The sequence below is a fragment of the Lithobates pipiens genome, unplaced genomic scaffold, assembly GCF_037356315.1.
Source record: "Lithobates pipiens isolate NorthernLeopardFrog02 unplaced genomic scaffold, aLitPip1_a1.2 Scaffold_19, whole genome shotgun sequence".
Lineage (NCBI taxonomy): Eukaryota > Metazoa > Chordata > Amphibia > Anura > Ranidae > Lithobates > Lithobates pipiens.
Window position 1 is genome coordinate 339500116 of NW_027507764.1, and position 12525 is coordinate 339512640.

Consider the following 12525-nt stretch of genomic DNA (forward strand, 5'->3'; position numbering starts at 1 on the left):
GGAGCTCTCAGGAACAGGTCTTCACATACCGGAAGTCAGACACGCCCCCCCCCTGACGTGGTTAATTCATCATTGACAACAATGCATTCAAATATTACAATTAAGTTGGGGATTTTATATCACTTTCTGTTCTAGTGAAAAAAAAAAAAAAAAAGGATTAAGCCCAGATTCACACTGAGCTGCGGGAATTCAGCTGAACTCGCACGATTTCACTCCTGCATGTCAGTCCCAATTTTGGCGGCGATTTCACAGGCATTTGTGCGTGTTTCTGCACAGATGTCAATGAAAATTGCACCCCCAAAAATCACAAAAAGTAGTGCAGAAACTACTTTTTAAAATCGGTGCAGCGTTGCACTGATTAGGACAGTGCTAAATTGCATGTAAAAACGCACCAATGTGAACCAGACCTAAAGCCTACTACACACTGGACGAATATCAGGCGGCAAATAAAAACTGACATTCGGCCCGTGTGTATGGCAGCCGGTCCACTTGGCCGGCTTTTGTTGGACAAGCATGATGAAAAACCAGCAGCTGCACCAGCTCCCAATCAGCGCTCTCAGCCAATAGCAGTGTTCTGAAGGAGGGCCGTCCCCCTGTCAGGACACACTAGAACAGCAGGGGAGATTGTTCTACCAACATCTGTACAACGGCTCCGATCAAAGCTGCAAAAAAATAGGATTTTTAAAACAGCTTACTAGTAAAATCCTTTTCTTTGATGTACATCAGGGGACACAGAGCCGTAGTAATTACTACGTGGGTTATATCGGCATATCAGGTTGCTGGACACTGGCACGCCCCTTAAGGCGTGAATTTCCTCCATATAACCCCTCCCACTACTGGGAGTCCTCAGTTTTGTAGCCAAGCAATAAAAGTGTATAAGAAGGGAGGGACCTCTGTGTCCCCTGATGTACATCAAAGAAAAGGATTTTACAGGTAAGCAGTTTTAAAAATCCTATTTTCTTTTCTTACATCAGGGGACACAGAGCCGTAGTAATTACTACGTGGGATGTCCCATAGCAATGGCAACTGAAGGGGGGGTGGGGGTCACAACAAAATAGAAAAGGAAGTCAGAGGACAGACAGACAGAACGAACGTAATTCACCTCTCTCTGGGCTGCACAACTCCTCATGCCCCCCTGATGATTGATGTAAGCCACAGCCGTGGCGTTGTTAGACTGAATCCTGACAGGACAGCCCTTCAGTCTGACCATCCAGGCTCTTAGAGCCAGAAGAATTGCCCGAAATTCCAAAATATTGATAGGCAAAGTCCTTTCCAACCTGGACCACTTCCCCTGGACAGAATCCTCTTCCAGGACCGCTCCCCGGCCTAAAAGACTGGCATCCGTAGTTACTACCTTCCAAGTGGCAGGTAGAAATGACCTTCCTTTTTGAAGGTTGCTGGATATCAGCCACCAATTTAGGCTCTGAAGTACGTCGGGAGCCAGCTGAATCGGAAAATCTAAGGCCTGAACCTTTTTGTTCCAGGCTGACAGGATTGCGCTTTGTAGCAATCTTGAATGAAACTGTGCGTAAGGGATGGCCTCGAAGGAGGCCACCATCTTTCCCAACAGTCTCATGCACAACCGAATGGAAGGCTTTTTCGTTGCCTTGATGAGATGGATTAGTTCTACAATGGAACCGATTCTCTTTGGAGGCAGAAATACGTTTCCCTGCCTAGTCGCAAGTACTGTACTCTCCTCGATGGCCTCAAGGAGGATTTTTCTAGGTTCAGAAGCCAGTCTAGAGATTCCAGGTAGTTTACCGTTGTCCCCAGACCGTGGTCTAACCCGGAGACCAAATGATCTACTAAGAGTAGAACATCCAAGTAGGCTAGGACCATTATGCCCTGAGCCCTTAATCTGGCTAAAGCAGGAGCCAGAACCTTTGAGAACACCCGAGGAGCTGTGGCTAGACTGAATGGCAGAGCCACAAACTGAAAATCACGGTTTTCTACTTCGAATCGCAGAAACCTCTGGTGAGCAGGAAATATTGCCACATGACGAAAGGCATTCTTGATATCGATTGAAGCCAAAAATTCCCCTCCTTGGAGGATGGCTACAACCGACCGGATTGACTCCATGCGGAAGGATCGGATGTTCAAGTGCTGATTTAGATCTCCGAGATCTAAAATAGATCTTACTTCCCCATTTGGTTTTGGGACCGTGAAGAGGTTTGAATAAAAACCTGTGCCCTGTTTCTCTAAGGGAACTTCTGATATGACTGCCTTGGATAGCAGATGGTCCGGTCCAGTGCTAGAAGGAGAGCCGCTGTCTTTTCTGGGTCTTTGGGAACACTTGACCTTAGAAACCGGGGAGACGGCAAAACTTGGAACTCTAGTTTGTAACCTAAAGAAACCGCAGATGCCACCCACTTGTCCTGACATTGCTCCTGCCAGATCTTTGAACATTGAAGGAGCCTTCCCCCCCACCCGAGCGAGTGGGGGCGCCCCTTCATAAGGAGGCTTTAGTACTCAACTTGGTGGGCTTCTTTCCCTAAGATCTTTTCTGACCTTGGTGCTGTCCCTGAGGTTTTCCCCTTGAACCTGATGGCTGAGGCTGTCGAGACTGCCTAGAGGCCGATGTCCCTGGCACAGGAGAAGAGGGCCGCTTAAATGAGAAATGTCAAAATTTCTTCTTTACTGGTAACAGAGAGCTTTTGCCATTGGAAATCCTCTCTAGGTCATTATCCAAATCTTCTCCAAATAGCCGTTCACCATGAAAAGGGAAACTGACTAGGAGCTTCTTCCACAGTGCTTCGGCTGACCAACTCTTAAGCAAAAAGAATTCTGCGAGAATGCACCAGTCCCAACATCAGATGTGAGATCTGAATGGACGCATCTCTCATAGCATCTATTGTAAAATACAGTGCGTCTGTTAAAGCAGTGTACTGCTGGACATGTTCAACAGGTAAAAATTTAAGCATCTCCTCAAACTGTTCCTTAATGGCCTGGCATATACCCATTGCGGCAAGAACCGGCTGCACTGCTAAACCTGATAAAGCCATCTGGTTCTTAGAAAGGTGCTCCAGTTTCTTATCTGCTGCATCCCTTAACATGAGCGCATTATCAACCAGAAACGTGAGGTTCTTATTTACAGAGGTAATTGCAGCATCAACCGCTGGAACCCCCCATTTCTTATTGAAATCCACTTCTACAGGATACAGTTTGGAGAATCTCTTAGGAGGATAAGACTGCATATCCGGATGTTCCCACTCTGCATACATAAGCTTTCTAAGCCACACATGGATAGGAAAGGCATCCCCAGCCAGAGGATGATTTTAATGATTCTAACTTGGAGATGGGATCATCAGAAGCCTGCGCTGCAGCTAGAAAAAAAAAGTTGAGTGAACCAACTTGGTGAGAGCGTGCACAAGCAAGCTCTCTTGCGGTGATACTCCTTCCGTGTTAGGATCCTCAGAAGAGGATAAGCCAGTATCTTCCAAATCTCTAGGAAGATCTGCCTTATCCCCGGCATCCTGAACCTCCAGAGGAGGATCTTGAGCACTTTATGGGGATCTACTGCGTTTAACCCCACTCTGAAGGGATAAAATCACATCAAGTTACTTCTCTAAACCAGCAATGGTAGAAGACAACACTTCATGTGTAACATACTCAGGGGCTGAAGCGTCTTGAGTGACTGCAATTACAGCTTCCCCTGATGGCTCAATCTGACTGGCCGCAACACTCTCAGAGGAGGATGACCTTCTTTTGGACAGGGTCTTAGTTGTGACCCCTTAGAACCCTTAGAGGAGTTCTTGGCTCCCTTGCCACTCAGAGCTTACAGCACAAAGCAGAGGCACTACCAGCAAAAGAATGTTTCACTTGCTAGGCTATAGTACAATAAATGCTATTAATCCTAGCTATACAGTACAATGTTGTCAAAGGGGAATGCCTGTGTCACCAAACCTGACCAACCACTCTGCTCTATCCCTCCACCGCGAGGCAGCAGCTTCTCTTGCAGAGCTTTAAAATACTTCCTACACGTGAGGTCGGCGTCTGACACCATTTAGCCATGCCCCCTTCCTCTTTCAAACAGGGAAGTTGAATCTCCTGTGCGAGCGCTGGCATCATGGCGGGCGGGTGGGGTAAATCCTCCGCTCAGCGAGCGGCCGTGGCTTGCCAAAAAAAACTTCATGAAAGACAAAAAAGGCAGCTGGCTGCCATTCAATCAGACAAAAATCACCAATCTGGGGGCCCAGGAAGTGATCAGACCCCCCTTTCTCTTACCTGAAGGTCTGAGCTGGCTTGGACAGAGAGGAAAGTGGAGCTTCTGCTGTTCCCAGCATCAGAATGGCGAGTCCTCAATACAGCCCCCAGTGGTGACACAGACATGACATCACAACACAATACATGGAAGGAGAGATTCCCGAGAAAATCTACCCTACCTTATCCTCGCAGCAGTTTTCCCAGAGATAAAAACCCAATCTTCGCCCTTCACGGTAGGCTCCGAGACCTTAAAAGGAAACCTTCCGGAAGCTCCTTAGGCACGTCCTGACTGCAGCCCATTGCTTGATAGCTCTTAACTGGAAGAATCAATTGCCCCCAACTGCGGAAGCCCTATACTCCAGGATTAAGGACGTAGAACTCATGGAAAAGATGACTGCTAGAATATGGGACAGGCTGGAGGAACACGATCTGGTCTGGGAGAGATGGCGGCTGCTGGAGGACTAAGGGCGAACCGGTGTAGGTATGGTGACACGGACCTCTGGCTATCTACTACCTTACTCTTCTCTATCCTTTCCTTTTCCTCTCTCTTTGTTTACAAAGCAGACTCTCTCTTCTACGCTTATAGTTTGGCACGCAGGTCAAGTTGTAGACCCTATCTGGCTATACGGGTGTTGGCACGGATAGCTGACTTATGGTGTCTTCTGTTCCGCAGTACACAGTCGGCCAGTTTGTTTAACGCTGTCGCATATACCTGTGAATCAACGCTACACCCTGTATGTTTAATCCTAACCTTGCAATGTTTTGAAGGTACGCTGCTTCTACTGTATACATGTACTGCTTACCTTCTTACGAAACAGCGAAAAATAAATAAAACGTTAATTGGGAAAAAAAAAAAAAAAAAAGGAAACCTTCAGGAACCAGGGAACACTCAAGTTGACCCACAATCTTGGACCTGCGAGAAGACCCTGCCAGTAAACTTTTATTGGCCTTACTACCAAAAAGTACTAGATCCCAGGGCCAGCTCTTTAAAGCATTCGCAAGCAAAACCTTGTGTCTTAGGATTACAAGGTCCGGGTACCATTCATTTAGTCCATTACGGAGACATCAGAATGGATCCGGTCAGGATGGCTGGCTCTCAAAGGATTACTGCCCGTGAAGCTCAGTACAACACATCCTTACTCATGCCAAACACCTTAGACACTGGCCAAAAAACTGAGGACTCCCAGTAGTGGGATGGGTTATATGAGGGAAGTTCACGCCTTAAGGGGCGTGCCAGTGTCCAGCACCTGATACGCCGATATAACCCACATAGTAATTACTATGGCTCTGTGTCCCCTGATGTAAGAAAAGAAAACTAATGGTGTGTAATAGGCTTTAGAATCTGAGGACACAGAGAGGGAAAAAAATAAAAATAAACAAAAACCCTGAAAAGATGTTATAAACCATCTGCACTTAGTTCTACAAATTACTTTAAATTCAGGTTGCAAAAAGTTGACATCTAGGGCCATTGGTGCCATGCTATCATATCAACAAAGCAAGTACTTCAAGGTTGCCCCAGTAAGTTCATATTTTATTTACAACTTACTCCTCTACACCAAGAGGACAAATTGAGAGGTTTTAGTAACAGTGGCATCTGCAATTTTTTGCTTTTTTTTTTTTCTAAGAACTGGTCTGTGTGTAGCAAACCCTGCTCCTACCTTAATGGTTTTCACTACTATCCATTTTCTCAGTGGTTGCTCCTGGGACTGTTGCCGCATACACTCAGATCAGTCAATGAGGCCACCCATCATTCTTTAGGACCAGTAGTGGGAACAGGAACATTTAAGGTTGATTTCCTAAAACTTCTAACTTCAGCCTGTTCAATTAAGCTTCAACAAAAAAAAAAAAAAAAAAAACTGGAAGCGGATTGGTTTCTATGAAGAGCTGCACCAGATTTTGCACTCCCAAGTTTTCCTAAATAAACCCAATTGTGTCAACTATGGTGCTCCCAGGGAACTGTGCAATCTATCAGACAGTATATGCAGGTGCCTGCTTTCCAGGTTTGCTGTTTGTTAGTTTTAAACAAACATACTTTAAAGACTTTTCCAGTTTCATCAAGGAAGAGGAACCTCCCTTCCTGGGGACATGTGTGTTTTTCACGTGTCAGGGTTGTAATGCATAGTACTTTACTCAGCAGATGCAGCAGTGAGATGAGGCTGCACAGAGCCAAGCGAGTGACACACCTTCCCATGCACAGAAGCGGTCTGTCAAAACGATGAAGGAAAAACAAAGTACCTGCAGTATTTAGATGCATTGTATAGCTAGGCTAAATGGTCTATAGAAAGGTGGGTTCCCTACTTGGATTGAAAAAAGCAACTTCTCACTCATTCAAATCCCATGACACTGGAGCCGCTTGACACTTGACACAACCTATCCCTAGTTATGGAAAAATACCAATTACTATTGGCTATCAGATTGGACCTGGAGTACTTCTGCCACCCTAAAGCTGCTTTTAAGTCAACCAAGAAACATATGTAAAGAAATGCACTTAAAGCAGAACTAAAAAAACATGAAGGTCCCCCAGGGCTCTTGCCATAATGTGCAGAGGATATCTACACATTAAAGCAAATTTACTACCCAAAGTTTCCCCTTCCAGCAATGTGACATCCATGCCTTCCCCTACAGCCACCGCCGACATCTTCTCCTAGCCTTCTCTCAAGTCTAATGTCCTTATTAATCTTGATTAGCTTACATGGGGTCAACATAACTCCCACGAATGCACAAGGGAGTTACTTTATTCCTGCACCCACAATGGGCAGAGATTGTACACATAGATGCGCATGCATCGATCTGTGTACAGTCAGAAGAAAATTTCTAGCAGGCTGAACAAAAGAAATCTTTACATGTATGCCTGTACAGGTGCTTTGTTGTACTATTCAGTATACATTACACTTCAGTGCGCCAAGGCAGGTAACAAATGTTACCGAATGCAGCGGTGGGGATATTCCTTATGTTCCATTTTAAGGCCGTTTATAATGGCCTTTTTGAACTTTCAACATGAAAACAGAACACCCCTGAACTGCATTACTAAAGCAAACTTCACAATAGGAAGATGTAATCATTTCTAAGTATAGGAGAAAACATATGTAGCACACCCCTGCAGTTTAGTAATTCCTCTAGAGTTATCCTGCTTTCAAAGTGAATTGAGTAGTGTTAACCCTGGTACACATGTTTTCTGAACGAAAAAAAACAAAAAACCTAACAGCTCAGGAGGAGTCATTGTACCATCTACGTTAGTACAGCAATCTCAGCCACTGGCTGAGAGTGCTGATCGGGAACCGATCGGCAGACCTTTTTCAGTCATGCCCCTTCGACAAAGGCCAGCCAAACGTTTCTATTGAACCGGCTAATGTGCCCGAGATTTAGCCCGTGTGTACTAGGCCTAATACCTCAACCACACCCTTTACACAAATAAACCAAACCGGTTTAAAATGACCTTGAGTATACTGAAAACTAACCTTACAATAATTTACTACAATGCAACGCAGTCATAAAACAGACCTAAATATGGAGAATTTTCTCTAAAAGGAGACTAGGCATGGATTTCACCATGTTTATCACTTGATTTGAAGAGTCCAGACAAGAATGATAGAGGAGCCAGGCTGCCTTTGAGACTCAGGGATAGCCCTGCCAAACCAAAGTTTCCTGCTAGGCTTTGAGAGATTATATATAATATATATAATATATATATAATATATATATAATATATATATATATATATATATATATACACACACACACACACACACACACACACACACACACACACACACACTATATATATATATATTATACACACACAAAAGTGAGTAAACCCTAACATTTTTGTAAATATTTTATTATATTATTTCAGGTACTTGTATAGCACTGTCAATTTACGCAGTGCTTTACATATACATTGTACATTCACATACAGTGTACAGTCCCTACCCTCAAGGAGCCTACAGTCTAAAAGTCCCTAACTCACATTCATACATACACATACTAGGGTCAATTTAGACAGGATCCAATTAACCTACCAGCAGAGCGTGGAAGGAAAACTGAGTAACTGGGAACCCATGCAGGCACAGGAAGTCCAGGCAGGTATTGTTGTGGTTGGGATTTGAACCAACAACCTTTTTTATTATATATTTTCATGTGACAACACTGAAGAAATTGCACTTTGCTACAATGTAAAGTAGTGAGTGTACAGCTTGTATAATAGTGCAAATGGCTATCCTCTCAAAATAACTCAACACACAGCCATTCTCTTGCCACAGACGGAGTGCCCAACCTGGTTAAAAATCGCTGATCGCCGCCATTACTAGTAAAAAAATAATAATAATAACAAATGCCATAAAACTCTCCCCTATTTTGTAGACGATATAACTTTTGAGCAAACCAATCAATAAACACTTATTGAAGAATGAATAAGAAAAGGTAGTGGTGCGCTGTACACAAAGAGGATATATCTATTGATAAAAGCAGTATATAAAATTCGCAATGGGGGGATATCAAGTAAACAATACCGGTCTGGGTATGTCTATGTGACTAGTTTAAACAGCAACACTCATTTCTACTAATAGTCCACAGCATAAATACATAAAATAGTGAAAATTCATATAAAATCCAAAGTGCAACGTGTTGCGATCCTGTAGTCGCATAAAAGTGCAAATATTCCAATGTGCCGCTGTGGCTGATAAAACAATAATCCTCGTTGCTATTAGTGTAAAATCTACAACATGAAACCGTGAAACAATAAAAACAAGAAAAAAAAAACACAACATTCAAAAGTGCAGCGTGTTGCGATCCTAAAATCGCATAAAGTGCAGGTGTTCAGCTGTGGTGCACATAGGCAAACCTTCAAACATAAATGATAATTAAGTGACAAAAAATATAAGTGTATCAGACACAAAGTCCGTTTTCAGTGCAAAGTGCTGCGATTATTCTCAAAATCGCATAGGATGTGACTTCAACAAGATATACGATGTGGAGCTGTTACAATGGGAAGGGCAGTGGTGCTGGTGGAAGGGGATGTGGTGCTGGTGGAAGGGGATATGGCCTTGGTGGTCCCGTATATACCAGTAATGGATGTCCCCTTACCTTACTGCTGTAAGGTAACAGCGTATATATATATATATATATATATATAGAGAGCTTTTTGGGATCCTTTTAGTGGAGTTTTCCCTTTAATGTGGGGTGCCCAGGTCCTGACCAATGATATGGTCCCTTTAAGGGGGTATGGCATATACATGGGTTTAAGCAGAGATGGAGGAAGAATACTCCATAGTGTAAAGTGCTTCAACAGGTTTATTGTTATTAAAACAGTTTAAAAATACTCACAAACAGTCTGTACAAGCAGTGTATAAACGAGCTGCGGGCTCGGTCTACGTCACTTCCTGGTTGCTGTGTCCCGACGTGTGTTCGTCACGGGTCACGTGACTTCATCAGGGTATAAACACAACAGTAGGAAGTGTCCTTAAATAGCTTAAACAGCGCTAGTATATGGCAGCCATTATGGAGACCCGGAAATCAGCCGGCGGCCATTTTGTTGTTGATAATGTCGCCGGAAAGGGCACCGCGGCCATTTTTTTGGTGTCTGGCATACTTATTGCGTTTTAAAACCCGGAAATGGATAGAAGGCACCCGCCCATCTATCCATTAAACAGGAAATGCGGCCGGCACCATTGATATAGTTAGTTATATGTCACAGAATGGTTAGTGAACATACTGGATATAGAGGACCGTTTTACATATGTAAATATAAATAAAGAAATGTGAACACAGATAAAACAAGCAAGATTGCTAGTTAAGGGACGTATTGAGTTATGTGGCACTGAATAAACCATACACTGTTAAGATATGAAAAATATATTAATAGATATGTGTATGTATATACCAATAGGTATATATATATATATATATATATATATATATATATATATATATATATATATATATATATATATATATATATATATATATATATATATATATATATATATATATATATATATATATAACTATAAGGGGGAAATAAAAATAAAATTACATTTAATATAATCGGAGGGGAAAGGAAAGAAATTATTAAAAATTCCTGGAGAAAATCTTTAAAATATTAGAGGAATTTTTTTATTAAAATTAACAATTAAAATTATTAAAGCACTAGGGTAAAAGTCGCATAATTAATAAATATATAAATTTTTTTTTAATATAGACGTACCCGGAAATGACGTATATCGCCGAGTGAATAACACCATTCATCTAACAGTTATATTAAAACGTGAGAAAGATAATGGACATAATAACAATCATTAATCATAAGAGGGGGGAGGGGGAAGGGAAGATAACTATAAAAAGACGTGAAAAGCCTATCCATAGTGGGGGGAGTGCCCCGAATGTGCCTACGATTCTCCTATATTCAATAAACCACCTAAGGAAGAGTAGATTGATTTTTCTGTTTTCCTGGAAAAAAAAAAACTTGCTGGTGCGATTTAAAAGTCGCTAATAATTCTCCCCTTCCACCAGCACCACTGCCCTTCCCATTGTAACAGCTCGTATATCTTGTTGAAGAAGTCTATGCGATTTTGAGAATAATCGCAGCACTTTGCACTGAAAACGGACTTTGTGTCTGATACACTTATATTTTTTGTCACTTAATTATCATTTATGTTTGAAGGTTTGCCTATGTGCACCACAGCTGAAAACCTGCACTTTATGCGATTTTAGGATCGCAACACGCTGCACTTTTGAATGTTATATTGTGTTTTTTCTTATTTCTTGTTTTTATTGTTTCACGGTTTCATGTTGTAGATTTTACACTAATAGCAACGAGCATTATTGTTTTATCAGCCACAGCGGTACATTGGAATATTTGCACTTTTATGCGACTACAGGATCGCAACACGTTGCACTTTGGATTTTATATGAATTTTCACTATTTTATGTATTTATGCTGTGGACCATTAGTAGAAATGAGTGTTGCTGTTTAAACTAGTCACATAGACATACCCAGACCGGTATTGTTTACTTAATATCCCCCCATTGCGAATTTTATATACTGCTTTTATCAATAGATATATCCTCTTTGTGTACAGCGCACCACTACCTTTCTTATTCATTATTCCCCGGGGTTCAGATATTTCCCTTTCAGTGTGTGCAGCAGTACCCTATCTCCCTCTATTTCCCTGACGTGGCGCAGGAATACTTCTTTTCCACTGATACTTATTGAAGAATACCTAAACTGAGGGAAAAAATGTTTTTTTTTTTATATATATATTTTTGGAGGATATTATAGCAAAAAGTAAAAAATATAGCATTTTTTTCAAAATTGGCGCTCTATTTTTGTTTATAGCGCAAAAAATAAAAACCGCAGAGGTGATCAAATACCACCAAAAGAAGGCTCTATTTGTGGGGAAAAAAGGACGCCAATTTTGTTTGGGAGCCACGTCGCACGACAATGCAATTGTCAGTTAAATTGACGCAGTGCCGAATCGCAAAAAGTGGTATGGTCCTTTAGCTGCAAAATGGTCCGGGGCTTAAGTGGTTAACATTACCATTACTTTTATATCACACAAATTATGGTCACTTAGTCCCATTGATAAAAATATACCCAAAATCATGGCTCCACTCAAGACATGCCCCTCTTATACATGAACAATCCGGGCGCTGGCCACTATAGTCGGGCTCCACTCTCCACCAGACATATAAAAGAATGTGTCAGCCGAATCTACTCTTAGCACCTCTTTCCTTTTTTATGGATTGTCAATAAAGTGACTGAATACAACAATATCTCCACCTGAAAACCAACCTTCCTTGATGCATTTCACCACCTCTGGCTTGCTCACAAGGAAAGAGGAAGTAATTCCAGCAAGCCAGGAGTGGTAAAATGCATCAAGAAAGGTTGGTTTTCAGATGGAGACGTTCTATACAGTCACTTTTTTGACAATTAATAAATACCGCAAGAGGAGCCAACAGTGGAGTTCGGCTGATACATTCTTTCATATTTAATCCCTTTGTTGTAGTCAGACCATGTCCACCCTGCTTAGTTGTCCTTTCCTTATCTCAGAAAGTTGAGAGGTTTGCTTTTAGGTTACGGTTTACGCACCATGCACTGAAAAGTTAAGTAACACAAAGCAACAATTCAAAAATAATCTCAGCTGACAACTAGTGGAAACTAACTGGTTTCCATAGGCTACTGCACTCTGCACTCCCTAATTTAAGAACCCAAGAGTGTGCTCTCAGTGACAGATGATGTTAGCTACAGTTTTAGCTCAATGATGTCACCATCCTTTAAACACAGAACATGACATAATGTCTAGCAATCCAAAAGGTTGCAATGAT

At 42.0% G+C, this 12525-nt stretch overlaps 1 protein-coding gene across 1 annotated transcript in view; it reads right to left on the reverse strand.

The window, feature by feature from the left end:
- DUSP22 (dual specificity phosphatase 22) overlaps positions 1 to 12525 on the reverse strand; it is a 144629-nt gene that overhangs the window by 75599 nt on the left and 56505 nt on the right. The window lies entirely within an intron of this gene.